The sequence below is a fragment of the Oryctolagus cuniculus genome, chromosome 2 (genome assembly GCF_051225735.1).
Source record: "Oryctolagus cuniculus isolate XC-2025 breed Fujian yellow rabbit chromosome 2, ASM5122573v1, whole genome shotgun sequence".
NCBI classification, from domain to species: domain Eukaryota; kingdom Metazoa; phylum Chordata; class Mammalia; order Lagomorpha; family Leporidae; genus Oryctolagus; species Oryctolagus cuniculus.
In genome coordinates, this window is record NC_142868.1 from 164,794,638 (window position 1) to 164,811,532 (window position 16,895).

General features: G+C 58.0%; 1 long non-coding RNA gene across 4 annotated transcripts in view; it reads left to right on the top strand.

Annotated features, from left to right (window-relative positions):
* LOC108176363 (uncharacterized) overlaps positions 1–16,895 on the top strand; it is a 62,361-nt gene that overhangs the window by 10,051 nt on the left and 35,415 nt on the right. For 3 of the 4 annotated variants that reach the window (XR_016230425.1, XR_007916606.3, XR_016230424.1), the window contains exons 3-4: positions 11,526–11,596; positions 13,357–13,455. This is a non-coding gene — a long non-coding RNA (uncharacterized LOC108176363). Of the gene's footprint in view, positions 1–10,709; positions 10,841–11,525; positions 11,597–13,356; positions 13,456–16,895 lie in introns of those variants that run through there. The other variant, XR_007916601.3, reaches the window with a different exon arrangement.

Sequence of the window (16,895 nt, forward strand, 5' to 3'; positions counted from 1 at the left end):
CACTGTTACATAGGGAGGGGGAGACAGAGACACAAAGAGATATCTTCCATCTGCTGGTTCACTCCCTAAATGGCTATAACAACTAGGGCTGGGCCTATCCGAAGCCAGGAGCCAGGAGCTTCCTCTGGGTCTCCCACATGGGTGCAGGGGCCCAAGCACTTGGGCCATCTTCTTCTGCTTTTCCAGGTGTATTAGCAGGGAGCTGGATTAGAAGTGGAGGAGCCAGTGCTGTGGCTTAGAAGGTTAAGCCTCTGCCTGCAGTGTTGGCATCCCTTATGGGTGCCAGTTTGAGTCCTGGATGTTCCGCTTTCAATCTTAACCAACTGAAGGCTTTTTTGGGAGGGTGGGTGGTGGTAGCAAGTCTCCAAAGATAGCTGTTGACTACCTACACCTCCTGATACTGTCTTGCAGCATTCCCTCCCACACTGAGGCTGGTCCCAGCCTGTAACTCACCTTAACCAACAGAATATGGCAGAAATGATTCAGTTCTGGGACCAGCCTTAGCGTTCATAAGGCCTGGTGGCTTCCACCTTTGCACTTTGGCCAGGCCTGGGTATCAGGTCAAAAGTCTGGATGCCCTCTGGGAGAAACCTGCACAGGCAGGGAGAGGCCCTGAGAGTCCCTGGAGAGAGGGGATTGCAGCTGGACCCAGCCTCGCAGGCCCTGCCAGGGTGCCAGCTGTGTGAGTCCACCTTCTTGCCTTTGCCAAGTTCTGCCTGACTGTGCAGCATGAGGGACCCTAGTGAGACTGGTAGAAGGACTGCCCAGTCAGCTTATAAAATCACGAGAGAAGCTAGGTGTTTGTCATTTTAAGGTGGTGTTGATAATTAAACGGTGGTGTCTAAGGTGGTGCCTGGCATCCTGCAGGTGTTCCACGGGTGCTGGCTGAATAAGTGGATGAGCCACGTCATTCTTCTCCTCCCAGGCCTGGTCCCCTCGCCGTGCCCTCCCAGCACAGTGCTTGCTCTCCTCCTCCGCCCTCCCTCTGCCCTCCCCGCAGAACAGAGATGAAGACACACAGGGTGCTCTGGGGTGCGCAGAGCCCGCCCGAAAGGTTTTCTCTGCGGCACAACTCCTCTGCTTCTTGCTGCGGGGGGCAGGTCCCCATGTGTTGCAGGGAAAGCAGAGAAGAGAGATCGCCTTTGGGACTGATCGTCGCTGGGTTGGAGTTCCAGCTCCTCCTATGTCCTGACTGCGAGACAGTGCGCTGATCTCACCAAGTTCCTTCTCTGAAAATGGGCTCACTGTCCATCAGCTTTAGTGCAAACAGTGAGCGTGCCTCCGCTATCCAGCCCCCGTAGCCTGGCAGGTTGCGGGGTGGCTGTCAGTGGATCTGAGACATGGGTGCATCTCCTAACCATGCCATAGCGTGCAGTAAAGCCAGTTCTCCAGAGCACGCATTACCGGTGATGCCATTTGAAGGAAGGCAGAATTCATTCATTAATGGTGAGGGAAATTCACGAGTGGTCACTTCTGAGGGGAACGGGTAATGAGTGGGCAGGACATGTGCTGTGTTTCGTCCCCATGGCGTGCATGCACGGAGCCGTGCTGTTAAGATCGGTACGTTTTGCCGTGTGCCTTGTGTCTTAAAGAAGCGGAGAGTGTGAGCGTCTCCTGGCAGCGGGCGGGAGTGATCTCCAGGAAAGGAACGCTGTCGCTCCAGGTCCTGCCCCTCCTGCCCCTGCACCCGGAGCAGCCATGGAGAAGGAGTGGCTGCACCTTGCACCGCCTGGCTGGCACCCCCAGCTTGGCTCCAGGCCGAGTTCCAGGGTGGGGACTGTGCTGGGGATGAACTACCCTTCTGTTCCTGCCTAGGGCTCAGCATCTGGGCTGTGGGGTCCTGGCCACCCTCAGGGGCTTGTGAGTGAGAGTAGGGTCTCTCCCCCAACGCGCACGCAAAGAGCTTTTGGAGGAAGTGGGCAAGAGGAGCACATCCCGGGCTCGCTGGGCCTGGTTCCTGGAAGGAGGATGGTGCCGAGGGCTGAATTCAAGAGCGGGGCTGCTCCCAGCCCTGCTGTCTGGGCCTGGGAGCCACGACGTCCCTCAGAGTTTCCATTCTCTGTGCCGCAGCTGCTGGTTACGTGTTGCATTCAAAAGGCTGTGCAGGAAGCAGCGGCCTCCACATTCCAGGGCGTGTAGTCATCCCTTCTCCTGGCTGGGATTTAGAACTGTTCTTCAAACCACTCTGTCCTCGGCTGGACTCCCGGGAGGAAGTGGGTGGGTCCCTGGGGAAGGAGAATCCAGGCCTCAGTTCGGGGACAGAGTGAGGAAAAAAGATTAGGGCCCCCATAAGTAAAGTCCTGGCGAGCTCTGCTGAGCAGAGGCCCAGGGATCCGGCGGGGGGCGGGGGGTGCCTGGTGGGCGGTGGCTGTTGCTCGCCCCAGCCGCAGACCTAGCGGAAGGCAGAGGCTCCGGGACTTGTGCTGTGTGGCGTGGGGCAGAGCGGGGTCAGTGGCACTTCACACTCACTTTGCTGGCTGCCCCCAGGCTGGGCGTGTCATGCTGGAGCTTGGGGCAGGGAGAGAGCCTCTTTAGCAGGTGCTGCCGCAGATCCAGCATCCCAGAGAAAGCACCCTGCCCGTTCATCAGGGTGCCTGCGGTGGGGGTCTCAAGGCAGGGCTCCCTCCTCTGGTCATGGAGAGCCCAGAGGCAGATAGTAGAGGAGGAGAGCGAGGGGCTGCCCAGCCCAGGAACAACCTCTTCTCTAGCCACTGGGCAGCGGGAGGAGGACCCTAGAGACAGAGCAGGTGGAATTCTGAAGATGGGCCCGAGACTCCCCAGCCTAATCCCCGTGTGTGATGGGAGCAAAGCTTGTGATTCTAGGACGGTCTATGTGTGGCAAAATGGACTTCAAAGACCTGATTAAGGCGATGAGCCAGTCGGCCCTGAGTTCCTGCAGCGGGAGAGCTGGTCTGCGGGCCTCGTGCAGCCCGGGCTTCCTCTGGCTGGTGGCAGCAGAAGTCAGGGGGGATGACTTAAAAGCGATGGGGATCATGTGGCCGGGGCCTCAGAGAGCAGCTTCTAGGAGCTGAAAGGGATCCCTGGCTCATGGCCAGGAGGGAAACAGTGACCCCAGGAGCCTGGTTCTGCATAACCCGGATGAGCTGGGGAGCAGCTGCCCACCCAGAGCTGCTGGGTTCGAGCCCACTCTGCCCACACTGTGGGTTTTTGTCCTGGGAGACGCTAAGTGTGGCGGAGCCCACCTCGACATGTGCTCTGCCGAGCCGTGGAAGCGTAAGCGTGGTTGGTTTTCGTTGCTCATGTGGTGGTAATTTGTCACTTTCTCCCTCCCTCAGGAAGGCACTCGGGGAGGGTCGATGACTCCTGCTTCGCACACGGAGCAGGGCGGGGGCGTTGCCCTCTTTGCAGGTGTCGGACGGCGGTTCAGCGTGAGCCGCTCTTGAACCGGCCTAGGGTGTCCTGTCTTCCGGCATGGGGTCAGAAGGCCTGCGTCTTAGACTCCCCTGTGTTGGTAGCACCCGTGCTGCAGCCTGCAGGGCCGCCAAGCCATCCCAACCCTGCCACCTCCCAGGTGCCCTGGGCTCCAGGAAGGCAAGAGACAGGAGCTGGGATCTGAGGATCCCCACCCCCCTCCTGGGTTCTCCGGCTGGCCGGGCTGGGGACGATGAGACTTTCACACAGGCTTCCTTTGTCACGTGTTGGGAGCCCAGGAGTGTTCACAGTGAGGCAGGTTACACGTCTGCTCTACTGATTAAAAAGCCCTCACGAAGGTTTTCTTGTTCCCGCAGAAGGCCTGTTCTAAGAATCACCTCTAATTCTTCCCAGATGGCCCCGGGAGGGTGGGGCTTCGGGGAGTAGGAGGCTGTGTGTCTGGCAGACCTGGGACATCTGCTTTGTCACCCACCCCGAAGGGAGGGTAGGGGTGGGTGTGGTTCCCAAGAAAGTTTTTATACCCAAATAAACCATCTTCCATCTGCTGGTTCACTCCCCAAATGCCCACAACAGCCAGGGCTGGGCCAGGCGGAAGCCAGGAGCCCAGAGCTCCATCCAGACCTACCTCGTGGGTGGCAGGGGCCCAAGTACTTGAGCCATCACCTGCTGCTTCCCAGGGTGTGCACTAGTAGGGGGGCTGGACTGGAAGTGGAGCTGAGGCTCAGATCAGACACTCCGATAGGGAATGTGGGTGCTTGCCCCCGGGCCAGTTGACCACCCCAAGCTCATCTGGTAATCCCACTCTCTGAGAGCCTTTTGAAGTCGTCTCATGTCAGGGGCCTGGGGCAGGGCAGGGGTGGATACAGTTTTCCTCTCTGCCTGCCTTGCATGACCACAGAAGGAAACTTTTGGCCGGGGGTGGGGGGGTGGGCAACCAGAAATGAATTTTTATTCCCATGACAAGCAGAGCCAAAAGCAGTGCTCAGTCAGCAAACTTGGCCTGTGCGCCCACCCACCCCATTCTGCTTCCTCTCTCTGTGTCCTGTTTCCTGCCCCCAGCCAGCTCAGGGCCCTGGGGCAGGCCCGCGGGAAGAGATACAGTGCCGTGTGCATGAAGGAGGGCAGAGCCTCCTAGGGCAGATGCTGGGCCCTCGGGCTCTGAGGCAGATGGGCCAGGGGCACTCTTTCAATTTTATCTTTTAATTTATTTGAAAGGCAGAATTATAAACAGAGAGAGCGAGAGACAGAAAGAGAGGTCTTCCGTCTCTTGGTTCACTCTTCAAATAGCTGCAAAGGCCAGGGCTGGGCCAGGCTGAAGCCAGGAGCCAGGAGCTTCCTCCTGGTCTCCCATGCGGGTGCAGGGCCCCAAGGACTTGGGCCATCCTCCACTGCTTTCCCAGGCCACGGCAGAGAGCTGGATTGGAAGAGGAGCAGCCGGGACTTGAACCTGTGCCCACATGGGATGGGGCGCCCACTACGCTGGCCCCGGGGGGCACTCTTTTTGGCAGGGGAGGAGAGAGCTGCTCAGTCCCTCCAGGTGTCTGGCAGGCGGGGCCCAGGACCAGCCCGGCTGTATGAGCGTGGGCCTGCTACATGTCTCGGTGCTGACTGGGTTTGTGGGGTTGGAAGACTGCTCTTAGGCCTCGCCGATGGAACTCCAGTTGCTCAGCAGTGCATGGAGAAAAATATGCTTGATTTAAACTGCTCAAAGTGTCTGCTGCAAGGCCAGGGTGGGCTGTTGGGCCTGGGGGCAAAGTGTGGGGCCGTGGGAGTTACCTAAGTGTTTGGGGGGCAAGGCTTGGGAGGAGCTTGGGGGTCTGGGCCCTGGGCAGTGGCTCGGGGTGGGGAATGGCTGTGCTTTCTCTGCTGTTTCCTGCTCAGAAGTGTAGGACCCTAGGGTGTCCTGGAAGGAGGGTTTCTGGAGGCCACACAAGTCTCTGGGGTTGGGAGCAAAGCTTGTCTCTCCTGCACCCCTCAGGGCTGCTTCCAGGGCAGAGGCTGACGTGGGGCCCTCTTCCCCGGGCTGGGGCTCAGAGGCCGGGGCCAGGCGCTGCCCTCAGCTGCTCCACCCTCCTCCCTCAGGGCTGCGGGCTCAAAGCTGAGCCAAGCAGAAAACAGACAGCCTCTCTCTGCCTCTCTGTTCCCACCCCCGTCCTGACAGAGTCTGGTTTTCATCACCCATTAATCACGTGGCTTCCCACAGCCTGTCTGTCCATCCACACTCCCAGCTCCCTGCGCCCAGGCAGGGGGACAGACACACAGACAGGTGGACAGTCTCTGACTTGCAGAAGTTTCCGGCACACGGGGAAGAGGCGCACTTCCCGGCGCCTGAGAGGCCACCCCTGCCCCAGGCTGGCTGAAGCTGCCAGCCCGGCCCCTCACCCTGGCAGCAGGCAGTGGGGCTGGTCTCTGTCCCGCTCACCAGGAAGGAAATGGGTTGGAGGGCTGAGGAATTCTAATGAAGCTTCCCCAGCTGGCAGGCCGGCTGGCGAGTGAGAGCTGGCACCGCCACCCCCATGGTGGCTGGTGCCAGCCCTGCCCGGCCTGGCCTGCTTGATGCCCACCTGCTGCTGTGGGAACCCTAGTCTGCGGCTGTCATGCAAAGCCCCCAAAGATTCCCAGGCACCAGTGTTCTCGGCCCCTCGTGCCTCAAGCCAGTGTGATTTCTCTGCAGGAGGCAGGGGCTCCATGCTGCCTTGTGGAACCCATACATTCAAACATCATTGCACCCCCACTGCGGCTCTGGAGGCCTGGCACGGTCTGGCTGTGCCCTCATCCCTTGTGTGGCTTTGGTCTACTCACCTTTCTGGGCTTTGGTTTCTTTGACTATAAATGGGGTGATAATTCCAGTTCAGCCACGTCTCTGAGGGTTACCTCCCGTTATTACTAATTAGAATACCTCCCGCTTAAGGCTGCTGGGAGTAAAAGAGGATGTGCGGTTGGCTGCAGAGAGCACACGGTGCCCAGGAAGGCACTGGCACCCTCATCCCGGGATGGCTCTTCTCCCTTTCATGCCCGTGTCACCCTCCTGTCCACAGGCACCAGGACCTCCCTGCTGACCTGGCTCGAAGCTGCCTTCCAAACAGATTTGTCTTTTAAAACAGGGAACCAAGGGCTGGCGCTATGGCAGAGCAGGGTTAAACCACCACCTGCAGCACTGGCATCCCATATGGGCATCAGTTCCAGTCTCTGTTGCTCCATTTCCAGTCCAGCCCCTTGCTAAAGGCCTGGGAAGAGCAGTGGAAATGCTCAAGTCCCTGAGCTCCTGCACCCACGTGGGAGACCCGGAACAAGCTCCTGGCTTTGGCTTGGCTCAGTCCCAGCTGTTACAGCCATCTGGGGAGTGAACCAGTGGATGGAAGATCTCTCTTTTACTCTCTGTAACTCTACCTTTTGAAAGTAAATCTTAGGAATGAAACAAAAGAACCCAGGGGACTATGGACATATGAATGTCTCAAAGGCATGTGATTCTCCTGGGAATTACAGGCGCAGCTGTGGTTGAGTGGGGGAGAGTCTTGGGCAGGAGGACGGCTTTGGTTTTGGTGGTTGCCGGATGACCTCTGGTGGAGGGGCAGCTCTGGCCATGACCCTGGAACTTTCTCCCTCCCAACCCCGGACTTGGCCCCCTCCCCAAGTGTGCTGCCTGGGAGCTAGGTGCCTGTGGCCAGTGGGGCACAAGAGATGGAGGCGCTGGCAGTTTTTGGTGTCTGAGGGATTGAGGCTTGAAAACCAGCTCTATTATTTGCAGATAGGGTGACCTTGGCCTCTGTTTGTTCATCCACAAAATGGGATCAAAGCAGTGCTGGGTACTTGGTAGGTCTGTGGAGGAGTCATGTAGGCTGTGAATTTAACACGGTTAAAGTGCTTGCGCACAGTGTCTGCCAGAGAGGGAGCCATTCCATGGTGGCCAGCAGTGTTGGGGAGCCCCCAGATCCCCTAGTTCCTGCGGTGTGGCTACCTACTTGGGATCTGGGCTGAGGACGGGTGGCAGCACAGCACAGGACTGGGAGTGGTGGTGGCGGGGAGGAGTGGCGGGTAGCCACCGTCTCCCCGCCCGTGGCCATCTCAGCCAGAACCAAGTCAGAGTGGGGACCTGCTGTGGTCTTCCCTCCCTGGTCCCACACCCTGTGTTCCTCCAGAACTGTGTACCCAGACTCCAGGAGTCCCCAGCCCTGGCTACACTGCAGCCCTACCCCGAGGCAGGCCTCTGTCTCTGGAGCCTCTTGTCTGCTTGTCTGCCCCGGTGGGTGGGAGCAGCCTCACAGAGGATCAGAGGACACTGATCCCCAAAAGGTTTCCACCAGCGCCAGAATGCCGTGCAGTGGCCAACTCCCAGCCGTCACCATGCAAGATCGCAGGATCTGCAGCAGGCCGGGGAGGCCCTCGGAGAGCAAAGCTTGCCAGAACCAAGGACTCTGAAGTCCTAGGACTCCTTCCCACAAATCTAGGACACACATCTGCATATCATCGCACCATGGTTTGCATACATTTGCATCTGAACCCACCCTCCCAACCCCCCCACTCTTCCTTTTTCCACAAGGAAGATGAAATCTTTAGCAAGCAGCTTCAAAGTGTAGTGGCAAAGCCCTCAGACCCAATTGCATCCATTTTGAGTGTGTTTGGAGGGCCTGAGGCTTGTCCTAGCCCATAGCAGGGGCCTGCAGGGAGATGGGAGCTGCGGGAAATAGAGTCCTTGCTCTCAGGGTGCTGTAGCCTCCCTGGGGAAATGCAGGGTGAAACCCAGGGGGAAAGCACCAGACAGGGTAGACTCAGGTGCACAGCAGGTGCATCTGGTGGGGGTGCTGAGCGCTCAGGGTTGGCTGGAGGGTCTTGGGAGTTGAAATCCTGGGGCCCAGCACAGGGCTTGCACGTGCTGGGCACGGTGTTAGAGAGGGGTCTGCGACTTCAGTTTCTGGGGTCCTGTGGTCCTCTTCAGATCAGGCCCTACTAACGGTGGCCTTCCATTGTGCCACTGGTGTGCTCTCAGTCTCCACAGATTGGACCGAGCCTGGGCCAGAGCCAAAGGCAGTGTTTGGTGAGGCGGCTGGAAGTGGGGATTCTGAGCTAGCAGGAGGGGTGTCGCCACTCCAGGCCATGCCCATTCAAATGATGCAGGTGAAGGAAGAGGGGTGCAGGGCTGCTGGCAGGCTCAGGAGTCCACACAGGAAGAGGGCAGCCGGGGTATGACCGCCATGCAGCCTCTTGGGACAGGTTGGGCCGCACTGGGCTCTGGGCTCTGGGCTCTGGGCTCTGGGGCAGGAGTTAACAGTCAGGGGCTGCGGGGCTGGCTTGGAGGCCAGCTGCCCAGGTTCAAGACCCGACTCCACCTGCCGATGACCAGCTGTGTGACTTCAGGGAGGCCACGCTGTTCCTCAGCTGTTTCCTCACTTGTGGAGTGAGCATAACAAGGTCACTGCCTGGGGCTGGCATTGTGGCGTAGTCGGTAAAGCTGCTGCCTGCAAGGCCTGCAACCCAAATGGATGCTGGTTCAAGTCCTGGCTGTTCCACTTCTGATCCTTATCCCTGCTAATGGCCTAGGAAAAGCAGTGGAAGATGGCAAAGATGATTGGGCCTCTGCTACCCATGTGGGAGACCTGGAAGAAGCTTCTGACTTGGCCTGGCTAGGCCTGGCTGTTGCAGCCATCTGGGGAGTGAACCAGCAGACAGATCTCTCTTTGTCTCTCCCTCTCTCTGTAACTCTGAGTTTCAAATAAATACATAAATATTCTTTAAAAATAATGACATCTACCTCGCAGGACCAGAGGACACTGATCCCCAAATGCACATGGACCTGGCAGCAGCGTCTATGTGCAGACTTGTGGGGACCCCAGGAGGAGGCCAGGCGAGGGCCACGTGGGTCAGCCTGGCTGGAGCAGGGGCTGCCCAGGGAGGAGAAGGGGCCGGGCTGGGCCGAGAGGCAGGTGTGGTAGATGCCCAGAGCTGCCCAGGGCCTGGCAGCCTCACCCCTCTGTACTGCTCCTGCGCAGATGCTGGGAATCAGCCATTCTGCTCCTCAGAGGGGCCCTGGGGCTAGGGGTGAGCCACATCCTTCAACTCTAGACCCCCAAATGCAGACGTTATGAGGCAGTGGGCTAAGCCCTTTGTGGGATACCTATCTCCCATATAAGAGTGCTCATTTGACTCCCAGCTCCCCATTTCCGACCCAGCTCCCTGCTAATGCACCTGGGACGCAGCAGGTAGGTGATGGCTCAAGTCTTTGGGTTCTTGCCAGCCATGTGGGGGACCCGGATGGAGTTCCTGGCTCCTGGCTTTGGTCTGGCCTGGTCCTGGATGTTGTGGGCATTTGAGGAGTGAACGGCGAATGGAAGATCTTTCCGTCCCTGTCCCTCTGCCTTTCAAATAAGCAAAAACAAATAAATAACCATTAAAAAAGATGCCAGCAGTCTTTAAGGCCCGCATGACAGGATGTTGTGTTGCCTATGGTGACACTTAAAAGCAGTGCCCTAGGACTGAGGTTTTCTTTCTCTGCTTTCCTTAAAAGGCAAGTGCAAGAAGGAAGGGCACTGGGTGTCTCCACATGATGTCTGCAAAGTGATCAGACCCCACTGCCAAGGCCGGAGGCCTGGGGGCAGCAGGGAGACTGGGGGTATGCGGGGAAGAGGACCAGGGTGCTGACGGGGCAGATGGAGGACAGGCTAGGTATGTGGAGACACATCAGAGGAGCCTGATTTAGGGAGACACAGCGTGCACAGGCAGATGCACCCCTGGGTGCATGTTCCTTCTCAGACCCTCAGACTGTCATCAAAGAGACCCAGAGAGCGGCGAGCCAGCCGGGAGTTTTCTGGAATTATTCTCCTATGAGAGACTGTACAGGAGTCTGGTGGGAGTACACTTGAGCTGGTTGAGTTTCCCTCCTAACTGGAGCTGAAAGAGGGACTTGGCATCAGCCCTCTGCTGCTCAGCTGTGGCGGGGGGAAGAGGGAATGGGCAGATGGGGTATAACTCACATCTGCTTCTACCTTGGGTTCCTATCCCAAGGCCCAGCCCTGGTCAGGGGCCCCCCGGAAGGGTGGTCTGAGCTGGTCTGGCTTGTGCAGGCTCAGTTGGAGGGACAGGGGCTTGCCTGTGCTTCGGGCCACCCCAGCTTGGTCGGGTCTCTCAGACTCTCTAGGAAGAATGCTCTGGGCCCTCTCTGTTCCACTCTTGACTTTGTTTTTCTTTCCTGGGCTCTCTCCCCCAGAACTCCTCCTGTGTGCATGAGCTGGCTCCTTTAGGGCTGGCCACACTGTGGAGGTCACCGCATCGAGTGCACACTGGAGGGATGGCCATCGCTGTGTCTACACCCGCGTAACCACCAGATAAAGACACGATCATTTCCAGTTCCACAGGTGCTCCCCAGTCAGGACCACTCCTGGAGGTGGCTGCTTGTCTGCCTTCTATCACTGTAGATTCGTTCTGCATACTCGACCTGCATACAAGCGCTATTGTATGTATCGTCTCTTTGTATCTGGCTTCTTTCACTCAACCTAAAGCCCAGGAGAGTCACCCACGCTGCTGTGTGGCAGATGCTTCTGTCGGGTTTGATCACTGTGTAGTGCTCTGTTATGCGGGTGTATGGCCATCAGGCAGCCATTCTACTGGGGATAGCTATTGGGCTGCTCCCGGTTGAGTACTGTGATTAAAGCATTCCTGGGCATGTGCTTTTGTTTCTCTCGGAAGTGTAGCTGGGGATGGAATCGCTGGGTGACTTGGACTTTCAAGAGGTCATTGTGCATCCTGATCACCAGCCAGACTTGGGGACATGACGGCGTTAGTGCCGTCCCAGGTGCAGCCTCTTGGGAAGGTCATACAGCTGTTTCACATGGCAAGGAGGGGGGACCTGGATGCCTCACCCTGGTGGGCTTGTACCTTTCAAAAGACTGGCAGTGCTGCAGAGGGAATGAGGGGGTCTTCTTCAAGGGCTGGAAGGGAGGTCGGGGAAGCACGGGACCTAGGGTGGCAAGGCAGGAGGGATGGGGTTGCCCAAGATGCACAGGCCAGCTGAGGCTCCCGGATGAGTGGCCTGTCCACTGTCACATTGGCCAAGTATGTGGCCAACAGGTATGTCAGTGCAGGTGAGCCTCTGCCAGCTCGCGCTGTCTCAGTCCCAGCCAGCTGCCCTCTCTTTGCAGGAGGCCCTGGGGGACAAGCAGCTACTCGGGTTGTGGACTTGCTGGTGCTCTGCCCTGAAGGCACCCTCCAGGTAACCTGTTCTCAAGCTCTGCTTCTGTGCTTGGCCACCAAGTTCTGGCCCAGTCGCCTACCAGGGAGACATACAGAGGCCTTAGACAGCCTGAATCATGGCCATGAGCTGGGGCAGTAGGGGTGGGGAGGGGGAAAAAGAGAGGGACAGTGCCAGCCCAGGGGGGCTGGTATTTCCCAAGACCCCATGCCAGGACCTGCTGGTGAGCCAGCCACAGGTCAGTGGAGGCAGCCCCTAGAGAACATTCCTGGAAAACACGCTGCCCTGAGTAGCACCCTCAGGCTTTCTTGGCCAGCCCAGTGTATTCAGCCTCAAGTTGGCAGGGCCTGGGATGCCTGGGAGCATCTGGTGAGGCCTCAGCAGGTCAGGGGAGGTGCAGCTTTGGCCTCCTGGCCATGGTCATGTCCATGGAAGATTCAGGATGGTGGGGTTCTCAACTAATACCAGGTGTGGCTCATGGTGTGAAGATACTAGGCTGTGGACTTAGGGGTTCTCTGACTTTGTTCCAGGCCGGGAGAGTGGCTGGGTGTGCGTGCATGCGTGTGTTTTGTGTTTGTGTCTGAGTCATGTGTGCGTGTGTGTGAGTTCTATTACTTAGCTATGCATGCATTCATTCTGCAAATATTTACTAATTGCCTATTGTGTGCCATGGGGGATTCCACAGTGAATAAAAGACCCTGCCCTCAAAGGAGCTCATTAGAGCAGAACATGTCTCTGTGGCGTGTGTATGCACCTGAAGGCATGTGTCTGCTGGAACACATGGCTGCCTCTGTGTGTGTGTATGTATGCGCGCGTGTGTGTGTTATGCCCGAGAACATATGTGTCTGAGCATGAGTGTGAAGGGGAGAGAATTACTCATCCACTCAGAAGAGTGATGAAGCAAGGCCTCTCCCAGAGCAGTTATACTTTCATAAATACAAATAATCAGATAATGAGTTCATTTCCGATCTCCAGTTTGATGCCAACATTCCAGTGAAACAAGACCCGCTGGCGGGCTGGCTGCGCTCTGTGTGGCTTGGATTAGCTGAAGAAAGCATAGGGGAGGGGTGGGACAAGGCTACGGGGGAGAGAGGGATGTGGGGGTGCCCTACAAACCAAGGAGCCGCTGCGTGTGCCTGGGGCAGAGAAGCCCCTCACCCTCACCCTCACCCACACCCACACGGCAGCAGACCCCCCAACAGCATGCATGCAGATGGCCTCAACTTGCTCCCCCCATGCCTGTGGGCCCAGCTACAGGCAGTCTATGCCGCGTTGTAAATGCAGATGGCCCCGAAGCAGGGGCCCGCACGCTGCTGTGACTCCCCGAAGGCCCAGCAAACGCCCTCTCCCTGGATGCTCGCACCAGTGCTGTGGATGCCGGCTGGGAGAGCAGGGAGCAGGACACAGAAAGAGGCTGTGGTCGGAGCCTCGAGAGGAGGCAGAGACCCAGACCACAGCCCCTGCTCTCGCTCTGCAGCCCGGGAGTCACGTAGCTGCCTCAGCCTGGCATTCCCAGCCTCGCACAATGACTCCCACAGCCCAGCCCAGTCCTCCTCATCCATGTCCTCTGTCCCTGCCTGCGCCTGCTTAGGCTGTCCCCTCTCCTTGGAAGGCTCTTCCTCCAACCCTGCATGTCCAAGTTTACGCATTCTTGAAGACGCAAGTGTCACCCCCTTGGGGAAGGCGTCCCTCGTCCTGCGAGCCGGGACTGCTGTCCCGCTCTCCTCAAGGACACGAGCACTGCCTCTTATCTGTCTCCTGTATTTCCTCCTGGACTCTAGGTGCCAAGAGGTCAGGATCTGGGCTTCCTGCAGCTGATTTTCCTGCACAAGTCCTGGCCAGCCTGGAGATAGGGGTGTTCCTGGAAGCTGGCCAGAGAGGTAAGCTGAGCTGGCTTTGCTAGCACACTGCTGGCCTGGCTTGCGGGAACCCTTGAAGGGTTGTGCGCTGAGATATGCCCCTGCTCTGCGTCTGGGAACCAGTGCCACACAGGAATGCCTTGGCAGTTGGAGGGGGGGGTGCTGAGAAAAGGGTGCTGGGGGAGGGGGAGGGAGAGAGGGAAATGGGAGGGGCTTTGTCCAGGAGGCAGCACTTGGACCCCACATGGGGGCACCTTTGAGATATCAGGGAATGACACTGGGATGAGGGGACGGTGAGGATGGTCACCGCAGGGGTAGAGGCTGTTCATCTGCGAGTAGGACAGCGTCCAGAGTCTGTCTGTCCGCCTGTCTGTCCTGCCGTCCACTATTTGCTCACGCACTCATGCATTCAATGAGCAGCACTGCGTGGCTCTGGGCCGACAAAGCCCCCGGGGAGCCTGACAGCCCTGATTTTGTCTGCTGCTCACAGCAGCTGTGTGGAGAGTGCACGATTATCCCAGAGGTGGAAGCCGAGCCTCAGAGACGCTGAAATCCACGTTCAGGGTCACGCGGCTGCCGAGGGCCCCAGCCGGGGTTTACACTCAGCTCGGGCTCGAGCTCTTCCCACGCCAGGGAGGACAAATGGTTTATTTCTCCCGCTCTCCATGGCTTCAGGCTGAGCTGGATCATGGCCCTCGGGCAGCATGATTAAGCCTTGTTCTTTGTCCGAGAAGTTCAGCCCGTGTCCCCACCCCGTGCCCCCACGGTAATTTTGCGATCAGCCAGCTGTCTGTGTCTTCCAAAATCCACACTGGCCAGGCGATGAGCAGGGGCAGGGTCCTAACCCAAAAGAGCAAAACGCCAATTGCTAGCAGAGAGGGGGGAGTTTTGCTGGGCAGGGGCCTTCTCCCTTTGCCAAGAGATGGGGCCGGCATGGAGGGAGGAGCTGAAAATGTTCTTAAAATCACCCCAGAGGTGGCGACTGGGCGTGGTGGAGGAGCAGCCGGCTGGGGGTTTGGAAGCCTGAGTGGTTAATAATCCAGGAAGGTTCCTGATGTGAGTGGCCAGAGGAACAGGAACTGACGCACACCAAGCGTTCCCCCGCTGCACCGAGGATCATGCCACTGCTGGTGCAGAGTTCTCACGCTGTTGCCTGCACCACGCTGAATCCTAAACTCCTTGGAGCCCTTTTGTCTTGCTTTGGTTTTCCCATGTGCTGGGCCAGGGGCCTTCTTGGTCTCCACCAGCAGGTGCTTTTGGTGACCCCCCCCCCCACCTTCAGCCTCACCTCCCTGACTGTGACCTCCTGGGTCCCCACTGTATCATGCAGTGTATTTCCCCCTCACTCAGCTTTGGTGGCCTGCAGATTTGAGAGTCCTACTGTCCACACCCTCGTGCGAGTTCCTGGCACACAGCTGCAAGGGCTGGGCCCAAGGCCGTCTCCATGCGGCTGCCAGCCTTAGAGCCTCCCCGCCAGGAGGCACAAGTCCGTGAACCTGGACTGCTTAGGCCAGGCCTCCACCTCAAAGGGTGCTGCGAGAAGCTCGCTGGAATCCAGCCACAGGGGCTGTTCACTATCCTCCCTGGGCCTGCCAGCAGGACACCAAGCCGCTGGGATCAGAACCTGAACTCAGTGCTTAGTGTCCTTTGCACAGAGACCCACAGTTCAGTGCGTGTCCAGAACCTCGACGGTAAGTTCACCAAAAGGTTTCTCTCTGCACCCCCTACTCCAAGACTCGGGCCTGCCTTGGGGTCCAGGCTACAGAGTGATAGTCTTGAGGCCAGGGGAACCCTCGTGCATACGTGTGACCCACTGCCAGCGGGGAGGGGAGCAGGCTGGAGGTTTGGGTCAGGGGTCCGTGTGATTGTCAGTAAGCCCTGGAATGAAACTCCTCCCTTCCCTCTGGTGCCAAGAGCCGGGCTGCAGCCTTGTGCTTCCCTGGTGGGCCGGGAACTTGAGCCTGCAGCTGGTGGGGCGCAAGGCGGGGAAGAGGACTCAGGCTGACAGGTTCTGGGCCTGGCTGGGAACGCGGAGCTGGAAATTTGATCGGGCGCTGAAGCGGCTCCAGAAGTTTCCCACATTTCTGCAGGGCTTTCTCATCGGAATGTGGGTTTCTTTGAGTAATCTCTCCCCCACACCCCCGGCTGAACCCGTCCCCCAGGCTGACAGGGCGGTGAAGGGACTGGCTGGGGCAGGAAGCGAGCTTTTGCTGTGCTCTTAGTGTTTCAGGACTGGACGTCTTCGTTATGCTCAGTTACAGGCAGGGAGAGTGGGGGAGCCCTGGCCGAGAGGAGGATGAGCCAGCCCCAGGACGCCAGGGTGCTCCGTAGGGCGGCTGAGGTCTGGGGTCAGCACTGCTGGCGTGTCTGGCTCTCAGGCATCTTTCCTGGGTTCACACTGAGCAGGAGGGCACCTGCCCTGCAGCCAGTCTCTTCCTCTCCTGGGCTCGGACGCCCTGACGTCGGCTCCCTCAAGGCCTAGGGGACAGAAGGGCCTGCCCCTGGCTCCTTACCTCTGCCTCCTAGCCACGGGCCTGCGGCCTCAGCCCTGCCCGCATCCCAGTTTAGGCCAGGAGCGTTGAGTGCTTAGCCAAACAAGCCCGCCCCCTTAGGAGGGGCAGGAAGCTGCTGCCATCATAGAAGCTTTTCTTGTTTTGTAAACACACACTTTTTTTTTTTTTTTTAAATGCTTATTTATTTATTTGAAAGGCAGAGTTATAGAGACAGGAGAGACACAGAGAAAGAGATGTTTTCCATCTGCTGGTTCACTCCCCAAATGGCCACAATGGATGGGGCTGGGCCAGGCCAAAGCCAGGAGCCAGAAACTTCATCTGGCCCTGCCATGTGGGTGCAGGGGTCCAAGGACTTGGGCCATCTCCCAGGCACATTAACAGGGAGCTGGATTGGAATTGGAGCAGCAGGGACTCAAACTAGCCCATATGGGATGCCGGCATCATAAGCAGTGACTTAACTTGCTATACCACAACACCAGTCCCCCACATTTTTAAAACAATTTTTATGGGGCCAGCCTTGTGGCGTAGTGGGTAAAGCCACTGCCTGTAACACCAGCATCCCATTTGGCTGCCGGTTCAAGTCCTGACTGATTCATTTCTGATCCAGGTCCCTGCTAAGGCACCTGGGAAAGCAGTAGAAGATGCCCAAGGGCTTGGGCCCCTGAACCCGCATGGGAGACCTGGAAGGAGCTCCTGGCTTCTGGCTTCAGGCCGTTGCAGCCATTTGGGGAGTGAACCAGTGGATGAAAGATCTGTCTCTCCTCTCTCTCTCTCTCTCTCTCTAACTCTGCCTTTCACATAAATAAATCTTTTTTAAAAAAACCAATATTTATTTTCATTTTATTTGAAAGGCAGAAAGAGAGAGGGAGAGAGAGATCAAATGCCCACAACAGTCAAGGCTGGGCTAGGTGGAAGCTAGGAGCCCAGGTCTCAATCCAGGTCTCCCAT